Source organism: Bos grunniens, chromosome 12, assembly GCF_055505025.1.
Source record: "Bos grunniens cultivar Pamir isolate PY7600 chromosome 12, Bosgru_T2T1.0, whole genome shotgun sequence".
Classification (NCBI taxonomy): domain Eukaryota; kingdom Metazoa; phylum Chordata; class Mammalia; order Artiodactyla; family Bovidae; genus Bos; species Bos grunniens.
Window position 1 is genome coordinate 81,828,918 of NC_141176.1, and position 17,291 is coordinate 81,846,208.

At 49.7% G+C, this 17,291-nt stretch overlaps 1 protein-coding gene across 10 annotated transcripts in view; it reads right to left on the bottom strand.

The window, feature by feature from the left end:
• The window catches only part of STK24 (serine/threonine kinase 24), a 145,171-nt gene that overhangs the window by 31,248 nt on the left and 96,632 nt on the right, over window positions 1-17,291 (bottom strand). Inside the window, exon 1 of one of the 10 annotated variants that reach the window (XM_086330351.1) lies at window positions 10,509-10,647. The exons of the other annotated variants lie outside the window; for them this stretch is intronic. The gene's annotated coding sequence lies outside the window, so the exon portion shown is untranslated. Of the gene's footprint in view, window positions 1-10,508; window positions 10,648-17,291 lie in introns of those variants that run through there. 10 annotated transcript variants of the gene reach the window in all.

Consider the following 17,291-nt stretch of genomic DNA (forward strand, 5'->3'; position numbering starts at 1 on the left):
ATTAAAAAGGTAACAAGTGCTGGAGGGGATGTGCAGAAAGGGGAACCGTCCTGGAAACTGCTGGTGGGAATGTTAAGTTGGTGCAGTCACTACAGAGAACAGTACGGAGGTGCCTTAGAACACAGAAGAGTTTCCATATGACCCAGCAATCCCACTCTTGGCATACATCCAGACAAAACTATCATTCAAAAAGGTAATACACCCCCTGTGTTCACAGCGGCGCTACTGACAAAGGCCAAGGCATGGAAGCAACCCAAATGCCCATCGACAGATGAACGGCTAAGGGTGTGGCACGCACAGACGATGGAATACTACTCGGCCATGAAAAAGAATGAGACAAAGCCATTTGCCGCCACGTGGATGGACCTGGAGATGAGCACACGGAGTAAAGGCAGGCAGAGAAAGACACGTATCATATCACTCACATGTGGAGTCAAGTTTAAAAAAAAAAATTATACAAAGAAACTTATCTACAGAACCGGAACAGACTCACAGACACAGAAAACACGCATCCAGGTCATCAGCGAACTGCATACCTGGCCGAGTGCAGGGCGGGGAGGCGACTGGGACTCAAGCCCAGACTTAATGCTGAGTCAGACACCGAAACAGCAAGAACCACAGGAACCAACAGCACAGACGCTAAGCAACTTCTAAAGGATGCCAGCGAGGGAAACATGTTCTAACACAACTGCTCTTAACCACTTTCCTTTCAGAAAGCAACCAACTCTAATCCGACTGCCTGAAAAGGACCTCAATTTACATAATGTGCGCCTGGGACTTGCGGCATTCCCACACCCCGCTCCCCTGTGCCAAGAAGAAGAACTTTTGCCCTAATGTCCTGCAGTAAATTGGAAAGGACACGGAGCCGTCCCCCAGATGCTCTTCTCGGGTTCATGTCAGGAGAGTCTCTCTCCTGGAAGAGGCTGCCTTCTAACTGCGTGCGTGAGTCTCAGTAATTAAGTCTCCCCAGACGGGTACTGAGATATTCTGCACTTTGGCATCAACACAAACCTGGCACAACACAGTAAAAGATGTGTTAATGCAACGTTTCTGTGCTGAATGCTGGTGGAAACTAAGATGGATAAAAGCACTCTGCCTGAAGATCCTTACAGGGTCTCAGGGAAATACAACTCACAACCTAAATCTGACGGAGAAGAAACAAAACAAGAGAGAGTGTGGAAGGAGTGCCTGGGGAGGGGAAAGAGGAGGACTCCCCCTCCCCCGTTCCCCCCCCCCCATACAAGAGCAAACGTAACAGTCAGTGGGCATAAACTGCCAAGTCAAACAAGTCTGCCATAATCATGGTAAGCTAAAAATGGACTATTTCTAAAAGTGAAGTGTTTCTAATAATTATAAGAGTAATTCTTCTGCCAGGCAAAGATTTTCATATCATTGCACATCATATCCAAAATCACTGCAGATGGCGACTGCACCCATGAAATTAAAAGATGCCTGCTCCTTGGAAGAAAAACTATGACAAACCCAGACAGTGTATTAAAAAGCAGAGACATTACTTTGCCAACAAAGGTCCATATAGTCTAAGTTATGGTTTTTCTAGTAGTCATGTATGGATGTGAGAGTTGGACCATAAAGAAAGCTGAGTGCCGAAGAATTGATGCTTTCCAACTGACTGCAAGGAGATCCAACCAGTCAATCCTAAAGGAAATCAGTCCTGAACATTCACTGGAAGGACTGATGCTACAGCTGAAGCTCCAACACTTTGGCCACATGACGTGAAGAGTTGATTCAATGGAAGGAACCTTGATGCTGGGAAAGACTGAGGGCAGGAGGAGAGGGGGCAATAGAGGATTGAATGGCATCACCAACTCAATGGACATAAGTTTGAGCAATGGTGAAGGACAGGGAAGCCTGGCGTGCTGCAGTCCATGCTGTCACAAAGAGTTGGACTGAGTGACTGAATGATGACAACACAACAGACATCAGAAATATCTGCAACAAAACCATAAAACCAAAAGAAGTGATTGCTAGGGTGCAGAATTCTCTGATAAAGGTCCAGTCCAAAGATGGGACAAGACCAAGCCTAAGGGTGAACACAGCTGAGAAAGAAGACTTTACTGTGGTTTGCAAATTGAAGAGGAGCCTTAAGTGTTAAGACAATTTATGGAATTAGGATATTCATGAATAACAGATGCTATTATTTCAAGTGCACAGGTGGCGAATTCTCTTATGTATTTATACTTCTATTTCCATCCTGCAGGGTAATTACCACACCCCAACAGTAAACCGCTTCCGAAGGAAGGGACTTCTCAGTATGCTGTCTGTTCAGAGCTGGGTTGTACTGAGGAGACATTTCTGCCACCGGAATTCTTGCTCCTCTTCCTCCGCACCTCCCGGCCACCTCACTCACTTTTGTCTTCTGCACAGCTCTATTCCAGAATAACAGTCAAGACAGACGCAGGTACTCGATTTACAGTTAGTTTGTTCACGATGGGCGACTGGACACAGTGAAGCTGTGCATGCATCAGACGGGCAACGCCTTTCCGGGGCACAGACCTGAGGTCACTGACGAGGCCGGTGGTTCTGGTCCCCTACACCTGACCGTGACGTCAATCACCACCTCCCCCGGCTCCACTGCTGCCTTGGCCAGAAGACCCCATCGCAGCATATATACAAATGCCATACAGCTCCATACACACAGCTCCGTACAGATGCCCAGAGAGGAGCCACGCTGTTTCCCATCCAGCAACTGGCAAACTGGTCAGTCAGAAATGACCGGCACGCTGTGCGGCTCCCGGACAGGGTTCGATCAAAGGGCCTGGCCCGAGCAGTCCACGTCTGCATTCTGACGTCCTCATTCACCAAACACCTTCAAGTCCCGCTCGCGCTGCGTGACAGTGGGTGGGGAGGAGTCCATTCCCCTCACCCACCGGAAACTTCTCTGCAGTTACAGGCTAAGCAGCTCCTCCTTACATGATCTAAGTAAGGGCTGTCATCGCAGGACACCTTTTTTCTTCCCCCCAGAAATTTACTTAGACAATATGATGTGATTAGTCGCTCAGTCATGTCCGACTCTTTGCGACCCCATGGACCTTAGCGCACCAGGATACTCCGTCCATGGAATTCTCCAGGCAAGAATACTGGAGTGGGTTGCCCTTGCCTTCTCCAACTTGGACAACATAAGTTTAAAAAAAAAAAAGCATATGGCATAACTGTGAGTGCTAAGTCGCTTAAGTTGTGTTAGACTCTTTGCAACCCCATGGACTGTAGCCCACCAGGCTCCTCTGTCCATGGGATTCTCCTGGCAAGAATACTGGAGTGGGTTGCCATTCCCTTCTCCAGGGGAGCTTCCCAACCCAGGGATCGAACCTGCATCTCTTATGTCTCCTGCATTGGCAGGCAGGTTCTTTACCACGAGCGCCACCTGGGAAGCCCAATATGGCATAATTAATTATAATTATTGTATCTAAATATATCAGCTGTGTTTAGATAATGTCAAAGGTTTGAATCTGCAGAAGAGGTAAGGGTTGGCCAAAAAGTTCACTTGGGTTTTTCTTTTTTTTTATAAATTTATTTTAATTGGAGGTTAATTACTTTACAATATTGTATTGGTTTTGGCATACATCAACATGAATCCACCACGGGTATACACACGTTCCCCATCCTGAACCCCCTTCCCACCTTCCTCCCTGTACCATCCCTCTGGGTCATCCCAGTACACCAGCCCCAAGCATCCTGTATCATGCATCGAACCTAGACTGGTGATTCGTTTCATATATGATATTATACATGTTTCAATGCCATTCTCCCAAATCAACCCACCCTCTCCCTCCAAACATCGGTTGTTAAACAGAACTAGGAATACAATTAATGCTTATTTTAAATCATAGGTAAGTAACATCAGCCAGAAAACAGACCTGAGTTTCTTTTTGGTAAAGTAAAATATTTCGCATAATTGGAAATTTAATTCATTCAGCTTTCTTGAAAACCATAAAATGGAGCTGCGAGTGTCTGCAGGGATATTCTTCAGTTACAGCCGGGTAGTGTGTTCGGGGAGAGAAAGGAATCCACGTCCCCGTCCTTCGAAACACCTCAACGTTTTCTGTTCTCTTTGGTGCTGAGCCGACTGCTCAATTCCCATGATTGACTGTGAGATGAAATATATTCCCCTGTGATTTCACAGCCAGATTTACTTGGGGATTCGTTTAGTCCACCCACCAAGTCACCAGTCAGTTGTTCTGCTTCCACCCGCGGTCACCCTGGGGTCTGATACAAAGGGCTCCCGGGCTGTTTCTATTTTTCCCAGAAACGCAAGGACAGATGCTCGCAAACTAAAAATCACTCTCAGAGAGAACAGATGTTCTTTCCCCTCTCCCAGAAGCAGAGGCTGCAGCTGTTCCAGGACAACGGGGAATGAGGCAGATGACTTCCAAATGGCCACGGAGGCTGGGGGGTGGCTGTCACCGTGGGGGTACGGGTGGGGGGGACACGGGGCTCCCCCTACGTGGCTGAATGACCACACAGATCAGTGCAGTGAAATGAGGGCCCCACTAGTCCAGGGGTGGCAGGCAACTCACGAGGGCCAAGGACACGCTGGTCCCCACACGCGGGAGTCAACAGCACCATCTCCCAACAAGGTGGCAGGCGTGGATGGGGGGAGAGTGTGCAGTCCGAGGCCCGGGCTCCTGTTTGGGGGAAAGGCCCTCCCTCGCAGAGCTGGGGGACGTGGGACAGGCTGCCACTGCCAGGTCTTCACGCAACCAAAGTCAGTGACCAAACAACCAGCACCAAGGACTCCGCAGGCCCGGGACAGGCTCTGCCCTGCGCCGGCATCGGGGGGCCCCTCTGGGCATGGACCCACCATCTGGCCATTCCTGTAGAACACTAGGGCTCCCCCATCCACAAAATTGAGAAAGAGAGAAAAAAAAATCCAACATCTGGGAAACAGCCACTCAGAGGAGGTTCAAGAGAGCTGCGCATCTGCTCACGTTTACGAAAACGTGCGTGAACTTCCTCCCTTTTCAGAGACTCACCTTCTCATAGCCACATTGCTCACGTGGAGTCATAAGCCCCAAGCCCGTTTTCTTTACAGAAAATTACTTGGAGCCAACAAATAGCGAACACAGAAGGAGCACAGGAACAGGGCAGATATTTGGAAGTAACTCTGAAATCAACTGTGTTTAAAAGAGTTTGAGCCAAAATCCTAAGAAAGTGACCCAGAGGATTCGCAAACACATGATAAAATGGACAGATCGGATCATTTCCTGGCAGAGAGTCCACGCTCCCCTCCAAGTTTTAATACACTGAGAGTCTAACATCAGTAGGTCGAGCGCTTCTAGAACCAGCAGGAGTTTTCCAGATTCCTCCTGACCCCGCCAGGTTCAGGCACAGGCCGGCCCAAGGGAGGCAGGTGGGCAGCGGCCACCCTGCTCGGCCTCTCCTTGTGGGTGGCCTGTTAACCCCAAATTAGGAGTCGAGGTCCCAGAGGACTGCAAAGAGGGGAGGCAGGAGTGCCCATCCACCCACCCGGCTTGCACATGTGCAGGCCCAACGCTGGGCAATAGCAGGCGGCCCTGAAGGAGAGGCAGGGGCCCGGAGGGTCCAGGCTGGGCAGAGAGGCCCATAGGGCAGGCCTGGGACGGCTTCTCCGATGGTACCTTCATCCCTCAGTTACACTGTCTGCTCAGAGACGAAGCAATGAACAAAAAGGGAACTGCGCCCCGCTGAGGCAGAGGAACCCTTAGAAACGGCTTTGGCAAACGTTTATGAAAAAATGAGACAAAAAGATTTTAGGGACATGTGGTATTAATCACCCCACCACCACCAAGCCCCCAACAATTTCTGTCCGTTAAGATTCTTAATCCACCGTAGATTTTGGCTCTCATGATCTGTGTGTGCTAACGTATTACCCTGTGTCTCCTACGGAACAAGGCGTGCACAAATAATTCACAGCTTATTTCCTCTCAAATCCCATGGTCACACTCACAAAACTACTGGAAAATAAAACTGTTTAAAACATTACCATGCTATTTCATTAACTATCTTTTATTTCATGCTTCATGGTCCTTTAAACCACCAACATTGAAAGGAATGCTTTTCTAAAGACAGTGAAATAGCAGGAGACCCACAGAAAGTTGCTGCTTAGTGCCCACTTGGCGTCTCCAGGCTTATGTTCTCCACCACACTTGTCCCCTAAGGCTTATCCTCCAAGTGCTGACTAGAGAGCTACTTCCAGAGGGATCTGTCAGGGATTTCACAGAACTGAAATTTACCGAGTGAGAAACACAGAGAGACAGAGAGAAGGGTCCCGCAGAGAAATACATTTAGGAATGCCACATATTAAACTTCCCCTTCAAGGCGCAAAAGTTCAGAAAACACCTTAACAGAAAGCTACTAGACCCAGCGTGTCCAAACATCTCACCAGGCAGCGCCTACTAACATCTTCAAGGACTGGGCACACCCAGAAACGCTCCCCTGGCTCAAGCCCCACCTCGGAGCTGTCCAGCAGGTAGCCAGCCTGCGCTCCGATCGATGTGAGACCCTCCCCATCCACCCCACCCCTGCCAATCTGTGGAGCCCAATTATGTACCAGTTATGGCACCCCACTCCAGTACTCTTGCCTGGAAAATCCATGGACAGAGGAGACTGGTAGGCTGCAGTCCATGGGGTCACACAGAGTCGGACACAACTGAAGTGACTTAGCACAGCATAGCATAGCATATGTGGTAACAGGGAGATTCGGCTCACAAAGACCAAACAGGCCTGAATACAGTGTGAAAGGCTGGTGGCCAACTTCATTATTCACGAGAACCAGGCATGCTCACAGTTTCCATGACACATCTAGACTTTAAGGGCTTCCCCAGGGGCTCAGCTGGTAAAGAATCCGCCTGCAATGTGGGAGACCTGGGTTTAATCCCTGGGCTGGGAAGATCCTCTGGAGAAGGCAACCCACTCCAGTATTCTGGCCTGGAGAATATAGCCTGTATAGTCCATGGGGTCGCACAGAGTCGGGTACGACCGAGCGACTTTCACTCACTAGACTTTCAAGTCACACCTCAATGCCCTCCGGTGCCCGCACCTTTTCTTACTATCCATGATAAGTAGAACTGTATACTCACGTCAGATGAGCCAAGAAATTTGTCTTTCTAGAAAGTCTTGTCATTCAACGCTACTGCTTAAACTTTGAAATGAAAATAGAAGGGGGAAAAAAAAGAAAGGGAAACCACAACAGAGGGTTCCAACAATATTTATATCACATCATTCACGCCTCTTATGTGTGGTTTGAAACTCTTGAGTCTCTAATTAACCAAAGTGATGAAACACAGTTTTCAAGGGACTGGGGTGGGGTTCACGGGCACAGCACCAAGGGAGTCCCCAAGGTGGCCAGCCAGGAGCAGGACCCCCGGGGAGAGCCGCATGGACCCGCACACACCCTCCTCACACCCCGAGATGCCCCTCCACTTACCTGGCAGCAAGGAGGGGGGCGGGGGGCACTGGGAACAGCTGAGAGAGGCAGGGAGAGAAGTGGGGCATCAAAGGGCAAGGCCCAGCCCTGCCAAATGCTTCAAGTCTATTTTTTTTTTAAATAATTTAGGAGCAGAAATCACACCACCTTTATAACAAGCTCGGAGAACTCAGGAGTGTGTACAGCTGTCTGACGTGGGCGAGTTCAGTTCAGACTGTTATCTGACTTGGAACGACACCGCTCTGTGGCCCTGTGGTGCGACCCGCACGCGGGAGTCACGTGTGTCAGCGTCCACGACGAGTGGCTTTCCCTTCTCCCTCCTTGGGTTGGCATCTTCATCACCACAGCCCCCCTGCTATCTCCCCGCTCCATCTCCGGGCCCTCTGGCCCAGGGCGAGTCTCCCAGGCCAGGCGGTCTCTTGTCTTTGAGCTGCTCTCTGGACTCCCCAGTCTGAAGCCAGAGCTGGAGAAACTCTGAGAAACAGATCCAGGAGGCCAGGCTCTATCTCACCCTGACCTAACGCGCCCTCTCCCCTTCCTGGACGGGCCCTGACCACTGCAGCACTTGTTCAGGGTGGCAATGGCCAGATCACGCGTCTCCTTCCTTCACCAACCGGAGAAGATCCGGGCACAGGGCCCCCACCTGCATTCGTGCCCGACGGAGGCAGGGCAACTGGGCTCCGAGTGCCCAGAAGCAGCAAGTCATGTGACACGGTGGCAGGAGGGGTGGCTGGACCCGATGCGAGGGGGCCCAGGGCCCTAAAACCCAGGCCAGGTGGTACCAATGGTAAAGAATCCACCTGCCAAAGCAGGAGACAAGACGCCATAGACACAGGCTCCATTCATCCCTGGGTCGGGAAGATCCCCTGGAGAAGGAACTGCCAACCCACTCCAGTATTCTTGCCTGGAAAAATCCTATGGACAGGGGAGCCTGGCGGGCTGCAGTCCATGGGGTCACAAATAGCCGGATATGACTGAGCTCTTGTCAGCAGCATCAGCAGGAAGGGAGGGCAAGCTTCCCACACAAATGACCAGCACAGTCAGAACACACTCCAGGAGGGAGAGGCCGGACTCAGAACCCCCAGGCCCTGAACGCACACACACACAGAACACCGCTCAAAGTTTTTAAAAAGCAAGCACCTGTCAGATTACCTGTGGGGAAAGACACTTCAGACCCCAAGTCCTTAAAGGCTCATACACCTCACTGAGCATGTTGCAAACACTTCCTACATGCCCGCCCCCCACCCCAGCACGGCACAAGTGAACACTAACGCTCTAGGGGCCAGTCCTTATCTTAACCCAACTGCCAAAGACCCCAGCTTACCCAGAGAATGCTTTCCTGAAATGAGGTAAAGACAGACACAGCTGTGCACACTGCAACGCATCCAGGGCAGGACCGGGAGCCCCAAACCTCCTTAGGTCAACGAAGACAGCAGAGAGCCAGGCCAGGAGCTTGCTGCTCCTGTTGACAGCCAACTCCAGGGAACCGGCTCTAATTTTCCAAATGTCAGACGGAGGCAGAAACTTGATTCGAACCGGAAAAGGTAGTATCAAACTCGGTACATTATTAAAGCAAGAAAGGAAGCTAGAATTAAAAATTCTCTGAATAACCCTGAGCTCATAACTTGCTGCTCTCACACGGACGCTGGGCTGGAACTGCCTCCCTTTGACTAGAGGTGCAGCCGCCTCGTCAGACAGTCCATGAAAGAAACAGCAAGGGACTGCAGGTGGCTTACCGCGCCTCTTGTGTACACACGATACGGGGACCTGGGAGGTCCAAGAGCACGTGAGAGCCAGAGATGATGTTGCTAACGCTCTCCACAGGGGCCGGGGGCCTCGCCAGAGCACAGGGCCCAGAGCTAGGAGGGAGATCCTGGCGACAGGCAGAGAGGTGATTCTCACGGGTTAGAGGAAGTTACCTGCCCCCTCCAAAGGGCAACGATGAAGACGTTTCCTTTTCTCAAAATGTGGACAAGCTGTCATAAAGGAAATGGTGGCGGTGAGGCGCCTCATGCCCCACCCCAGACACAGGGTCACCCCGGACCATGGGTCATTCTGGGCAGGGACCCCACCGACCAGCAGCCCCTCCGTGCTCCACCCTCATGCTCTCAGCACTCAGCCCTGCAAAGACCAGACCCCCGCGACCTCCCAAGCCTGCATGGCCGGCCATCCTGCAACACCCGCCTGCCCACTCGCCGGCTACTGCCGGAAAGGGAGATGGGAGGTCTATGCACCAAGTCCAAAAGACAACCCTCGGGTTAAAAAGTCCGCTTCTCTTGACAGCCACACCTCGGCTCCCCAAGTCTGACTTCATTCCAACAGCCCAAGGGAAACTCGACCCCCAGCACCTTTTCCCAAGGAAGACAAGTTAAAATTTCTCCTCTTTTTAACCCAGACACCTAAGCCCTTCCAGACAAAAACACAAATGACAATACTTTGCTAGAAAACAGAGTAATTCGTTCTGCTCTTCTGCTCCTTGAAGAGTGAAGCGACGCGGACTGCCAGCAGCCAAGCCAAGCCGGCCCTGGGGCTGCGGTCCGATTCCCGGGGGAGACGTGGAGTTGTGGTCCGTTGGGCCTTCCCCAGGTCTGGATCCGGAGCCATTACCTCCCAGACGGTCAGAGCCCGGTTTCTAATTCACACATACCGGCACCAGACTCGTGACAGTTGACAGCAACCCCATCAACAGTGTGTTCTGCCTCCCTGCCACCCCCGATACAAGCAAGAAGGGCAGGAGACTCTGTGCAACTTGCCCCTGAAGCAATAATGGCTCTGAGTGACCAGAATTAAATCCACGGTGCAGTGAGTGACAGACACAGAGCCGCAGCAGGCTGACCGTGAGTTCAAGACCCCCATCTCAGTCAGGGGAACACCTGTCCTCAACCAGGAGAAAGCGGCCAGGCCTGCCTTGCACTCCACTCATTCCTAAGCCCCGCATGGTTATCGATGAGGCAGAGCCCCAGCCCTAGCTGGAGACAGGAAAGAGAAAGTCTCGGGGCCTCTGACACGCGTGTACCAGCTGTGGGTGGAGGCTGAGCTCAGGAGAGGGCACACGTCTGTCCGGGCAGCGCCAACAGCAGCTTACCTCCGCAGAGTCTGGCGAGGCGGGGGGTCATGTGCCCACTGTCCATCAGGCTGCCATCCCTTTGAGGAGAGGGAGACATGGATGGGAACCAAAGGATCTTCTAAAGGCAAGTTCTTAGCTCAAGATGGCCCCAAGGTCCCTGCAACCAAAGAAATCATTGTGGTTTTGCATTTGGCATATTTATGCCCATTTTCCTTTAGGGACAAGTCTGTCCCCCTCTGAATGGAGCTCCATTTTCAAAAGGCAGTGTCCAGAAATACCGCTCCACTTAGGGGCGGGGTGAGTTAAGGGTGTGAGAGAAAGGCAAGTAGTCTTGAATGCCACAACACAGGACAGAAAGCAAGCCTAAAAGCATTTCCTTCTCAAAACAGAGCCAGAAATCAACTGTTATTTTTAAAGAACCAACCATTTTCTACCGAACATTTCAACATCTGCAAACTCATCACAGCCGTTTTAAAAATGTGCCCAATAATGATTCCCAAATCCACATGGCTCTCTATACCAGCCTGGTTAAAAGCAGTGGGAAAAGGCTTCTATATAAACAAAAAAAGCGGATGATTAGTTTCAATAAGCACTGGTCTATAGCCAACCTCATTGCTGGCTGATCTCCACTGATTCTCACTTATTTCGACATGGAAAAGTCATTAGATGGAATTGAAGCATATAATCAGAAAGCCAATCCCACACTAAGGCAATGAACAACCATCAAAATCCAGGCAACTAAGTTAAAGACCTAAACCAGTGTAATGATGCTTGGTCTGCTTAACAGTTATAGAAACTGCTTTTAGCAACTCAACCTGCAGCAGGCCAACAGCCACCCCATGCCAAGACATCAGTAATTCCCAGGCTTCCCAGGTGGCACGGGTGGTCAAGAGCCTGCCTGCCAATGCAGGAGATGTAAGAGATACAGGTTCGATCCCTGGGCCGGGAAGATCTGGAGGAGGGTATGGCAATGCACTCCAGTATTCATTCTTGCCTGGAAAATCCCATGGGCAGAGGAGCCTGGTGGGCTACAGCCCACAGGGTTGCAAAGAGTCGGACACGACTGAAGCGATTTAGCACACATGCACGCAAACGCACTGCTAGCAAAGCTGTCTGCAGAATGTCGCATCCCAAGCTCCTTTTCTTCAAAAAGGATTCCTCTTTCCTTCAAAGAAATGCCTGAGGATATTTGCTACCTGCCACCACAGTAACACGACTAACAGACATCAGAACACTCTGTCTGGTCATCTGTGCATCAAGCATATGGAGACAAGAGCAGGGAAAACTACTCATGAGGAGTTTAAAAAATCTATGTTTCAGACATCCAAAGAGGAAGGAGAAGAAAGTCACCTACAGATCAGTTTACTTCTTTAAAGATGAGTCATCACAGGAGGGGACAAATGGATACCTATAGGCTGATCCATGTTGATGTATGGCAGAAACCAACACCACACTTTAAAAGAAGAAAAAGAATGTGAAGTTGCTCAGTTGTATCTGATTCTCTGCGCGACCCACTGGACTGTAGCCTAGCAGGCTTCTCCGTCCACAGGATTTTCCAAGCAAGAGTACCGGAGTGGGTTGCCATTTCCTTCTCCAGGGGATCTTCCCGACCAAGGGATCGAACCCAGGTCTCCCACATTGTAGGCAGACGCTTTACCCTCTGAGCCACCAGGGAAGCTCTTTAAAAAGATGAATTGTCACGACCGGGACAAAAGGACTCTCAAATGTACCAGTAAAACATATGAAAATATGTAGGTTTTTCAAAAACATTGCAACCACTTCAACCCTCCTGAAAGGACCAAAAGCTAGCTAACTCTCCAGCAGTCAGTCCTCCAGACCCCAAGGGGTCTCAACTGTCAAACCAAAAGGCAACACCATCACAAAGGCCCCACCCCAGGATGCGAGAGCACAGAGCATCAGACACCAGCTGTCAGGAAGGGCTGAGCTGAGGAGGAAGGGGACGGGCTCGGGCAGTGGGCAGGCGAGGGCAGCCTGGTGTTCCACCCTCGGCCGAAGCAGCAGGCCAGCGGTGCCGCCGGGACCACAACACCACCAGGCAAGTCCTGGCAGAGACGAGGCTGGGTGCGGGCAAAGCAGTGGGAGGGGCGGGGCGGCCGGGACCAGCTGCCCAGCCCCACGGGGGTCTTGGCAGCATGGGCGAGGCCTCTGGGTCTAGGTCGACGTGGGCCCCGGCTCCTGAATCAAATCCGAGCCCATGTGGTCCTCATACGTGCGCCACAGAGGGGACCATCAGCTCTGCCTCGGAGAGCGAAGAAAACCAAAACCATTTCCCCGTGCTAGGCAAGAATTCTCCTGTAGGGACTACCCAGGAAATGAGGGGGCAGTAAATAAAAATTCAACATGGGGACAATAAGGCCCCGTGGAGACGACACTGTCCAGTCTGAGAACCAGGACAGGAGTGACAGGGTGACCCGGGCCTGCAGGACTGCCGTCTGGCCACCTGCTCAAGCTTCCCATGGGGTCTCCACAGAAAGGCTGACCTGCGAGCAGACGCCAGGTTTCACGGGATGCTGGCAGCGGGCACTGCAAACACGGGCACGGCAGCCGTCGGGGCAGGCCCCCACAGCAGCCGCCCAGTCGTACGGCTGGCTCTCCACCTCCTGCCCCGGCCCTGGGACTCTGGGAAGCCCGCGCTCCTTCCAGCTCCTTCCAGGAAAAACCCTGTTTGGCGGGAGCCGCTGAGGTGGCTTCTCAGGTTGCAGTTTTCTGCTCGAGAGAACAAAGGGTGAGGCTGGGAGCCTCCCAGGTCCCTTTCTGCTCTAAAACCTACGGTTCTAGCAATTTCTCTCACGAGACATGTTTGTTTTTTAAATAATTTTACTTATTCATCTAATTTTTGGCTGTGTTGGGTCTTCAATGCTGCATGGGCTTCTCTAGTTGCAGACAGCAGGGGCTACTCTCTGGCCGCGATGTGAAGGCTTCTCATTGCTGTAGCTTCTCTTGTTGTTGGAAGATGGGCTCCAGGGCACGTGGGCTCAGTCGTTGCGGCTTGCAGGCTCTAAAGCACAGGTTCAAGAGCTGTGGTGCAGAGGCTTAGCTGCTCCGTGAATTGAACCCATGTCTCCTGCATTGGCAGGCCGATTCTTTACCACTGAGCTACCAGGGAAGCCTAATTAAACAGCAAGCCATGCTGAATCGCACAGAAAAAAACTTGAAAGATCAACGTGTCCATACTGTTACTTTGCAGGGAAGGACACACGTCTGACACCAGGTAACCAAGTACAGGGCTGGTTTAACTCGGAGCTGGGACCCCCATCTTCAGAAGCAGGTAGACTATCTCCAGAGCTCGAGCCTGGGGGTCAGAATGGCTAGAAAAGCACAGAGAAGTGGGGACACAAGGCAAACCATCACTCCCTTTTCCATCATCTCCAGCTCGCTTATGATTTTTCTTGAAACCAAATCTGCAGGCCTTTCCCCCCCACCACCTCCAAACTGCTCTCTCCCAGTCAGGCTGGGGCCACGTCATCCCACCAAGCTGCCTGGCCTGAAACATGGAGGGAAAGTACTGAAGTGGAACTTGAAAGCAATGGAGGAAGAAGACTTAACATTACAGTAAATTCAGAACACGTGAGGCTCACCAAGGCTGTCCAAGCCCCGCAGAGCCCCACTTCCTCCCAAGCCGCCTGCCACTTGAAGCGCTTTGCTCCCGTGTGTCTCGTACCAATCCCGGCAAGGGCAGAAACAGTTTCAAGCCACACACAGCAATGAGGACCCCCCAGGGCCTCTGCCCACTGTCATCTGAGTGACCCTGACACATCACTGCCCTTCTTGCTGGTTCCAAGACACAAACAGTCCATAAACTGCAGACATCTCAATGTAACACATCGGCCAGTTCAGCGTTCTCAGTTCTGTCACTCTGAGCCAAGTTAGTCTCCCACCCCAGAACCCAGAGACAGTTTAGGAGTTGAGATGCAGAACAGCCAGCCCAAAACGGAGTCAATATTCGATGATTCAGAACAAAAAAAAATCGATGATCAACTGAACAAATGGCAAAAATGCTGCATCAGCATCCTTCCTGACCCACGAGCAGGAAGGAAGCACCCGGGGGAGGGAGTCGGCGATGGGAACGCTGTCCGAGACAAGGTCAGGTTCTATTTTCCTGTTCTGTCTGTGAGCACCCTGCAGAATTCAACAGAAGAGAACTGACATGTACCAGAAGGGGCTCGGACAGTTCTCAGCTAATAAAGGAACTCTCTGAGCCTCTCGGCAACGGCCAACTATAGAAGACTTTCCCTGCTCTATGAAACCAATTTACTTTCTTAGAAATCAGAAAGGGCACGCTGGAGATCTGGCTATTTGCCATCTACTTACAGTGAGATGGAAAGAGAAAAACCGCATACCTGTCTTTACAACAACAGGAGGGAGAAAAGTCCATGCTATGGTTTGTTTAAAAACGAAGACCAAAACAGTCTAACAAGGAAGAGAAGCAGACTTTCTTAATTAAAAAAAAAAGAGGCCACACATCAAAATTCTATAGCAAATATCCTAAAGAAAAATTTAATGTGCATTTTTTTTAAGATCAAGACCAGTGTACCCCTCCAATCGCTGCCAGCCCACACAGTTCTAGAGGTCATGGTCATCAAAACATAGGCTGTAGGATGGTGATGTGAATGGACAGGGGCACAGAAAACCACCATTATTTACAGACATGAGCGTATGCATAGAAAACCAGTATGAGCTCAGCAAGACTGCTAGAAACTATGTGGGGAAAAAAAAAAACTCGTGCCCTTAAATAGGCGATAACCAACCTGAAAATGTGTCACTCAAAACAGCAATAAAAACGTGTCTGGGACTGAAGGAAAACTTTTACACTGCATTAAAGCTCAAATATGAAAACCTAATTAAAAAATGGACATTCATAGCCAAGGATGGGATGACATAAGATGTCAATTCTCAAAAATCAATTCTGAAACTTCAGTAAGATTTTAAACTGAAAATGTACAAACTCATTCTAAGACGTGGAAGAAAAAAGGTCTTCAGAGACCTCACTTACTTGTTAAAAACAGCAAAAGTTTTTGGATGTATGTGGGCAGAGGTGGAGATCATTATCATTCCAGATATTACAACTCAAAACAAGGCCAAAGTAACAATAATTCTCTCACTCACACACACAGACCATGAATGATACTGGCCCAGGAATAAAACAGAAAATCCAGAAACAGGCCTAGACATACAAGAGGACTTTGGTATATAACACCACATGTAAGTGGGGAAAATACTAATTTTATACAATAGTATTATTATAAAACTTATTTCTACATGGAGAAAAATAAAATCCTCACTTCAAACTGTATGCCAGACAGATAAAAGAGCTAAATGCAAAAGGCAAAATTATAAGGCTGATAAAAGATGGAAATTTTCATATAATTCTTAACCTTAGGTAACTGGAAGTTTCCTTAAACAGGATCCCAAAAGCAGAAATCTGAAGGTAAAAATTGATAACTACATTAAGGATTTTTTTCAACAAAGGACACCCTGAAGTTAAAAGAACTATAACAGAGTCAGAGAAAATACTCGTGGTATCTAAAACTGAGAACAATTTCAATATATACATCAAGTGTTAAAACACAGGAAAGCCAACTGAAAGCTTAAAAAGATATGAACAAAACTCCATAGAGTAAGAAATCCCAAGGGCTAAGGATTTGTGAAGATACTCAAACCCACTACTGACAGAAATGCAAACAAGCATAATAAAATGCTCTACTGCACTTAAGGAACTGGAAAAAATTTTTAAGTTGTATATCAAGGCTAGCAAGGAAGCAGAAAAATAAGGCCCGACATCATTAACCATGAGGGGAATGCAAACTAAAACCACAAAGAGATACTTATTCACGTCCCTGAGGGTGGCATCACCAGGAATGCAAAGAGGATGTAGAGAAATTAGAACCCCCGTGGTGCAGGTTCTTTGGAAAAGAAAACCAGCCTGGCAGTTCCTCAAAGTGTTAAACACAAGAGTTACCATATGACCCAACAACTTCACTCCTGGGCACATACCCAAGAGAAACGCAACCACGTCCACACAAAAACCAGAAAATAATGTTCACGGCAACGTTGTCCGTAACAGCTCAGAAGTGGAAACAGCCCCAAATGTTCATCACCTGCCAAATGGGTAAATAAAATGTACTGCGTTTGTAGAATGGAATATTATCCAGCAACAGAAGGAAATAAAGAATAGACACACGCAACAAAATGGATGAGCTTTCTGAAACCATCATGCTAACGTACAATCAACCCCGTAGCAGGATCGTCTATACTCGCATACAACACTAAAACATGTGAAGGGACTTTCCTGTATTACTCTGCTGACAAATACAACTGGTAAAATTATCCTAAAAGTTCTAGGAACTGAAGAAAAACTTACTCTAAGTAAAAGATCTGAATGCACTATTAGACAAGGACTAACGGACATGCTTTGGAGAAGGCAATGGCACCCCACTCCAGTATTCTTGCCTGGAAAATCCCATGGACGGAGGAGCCTGGTGGGCTGCAGTCCATGGGGTCGCTGAGGGTTGGACATGACTGAGCGACTTCACTTTCACTTTTCACTTCCATGCATTGGAGAAGGAAATGGCAACCCACTCCAGTGTTCTTGCCTGGAGAATCCCAGGGACGGGGCCCCTGGTGGGCTGCCATCTATGGGGTCACACAAAGTCGGACACGACTGAAGCAACTTAGCAGCAGCACCAGAAGCAATGCACATGCTTCCTTCATATCGATAATACAACAGAAATGACTGGGAAAAGTAAAGGTTTGACAACACAGCTTTATTTTGCCTTGAGC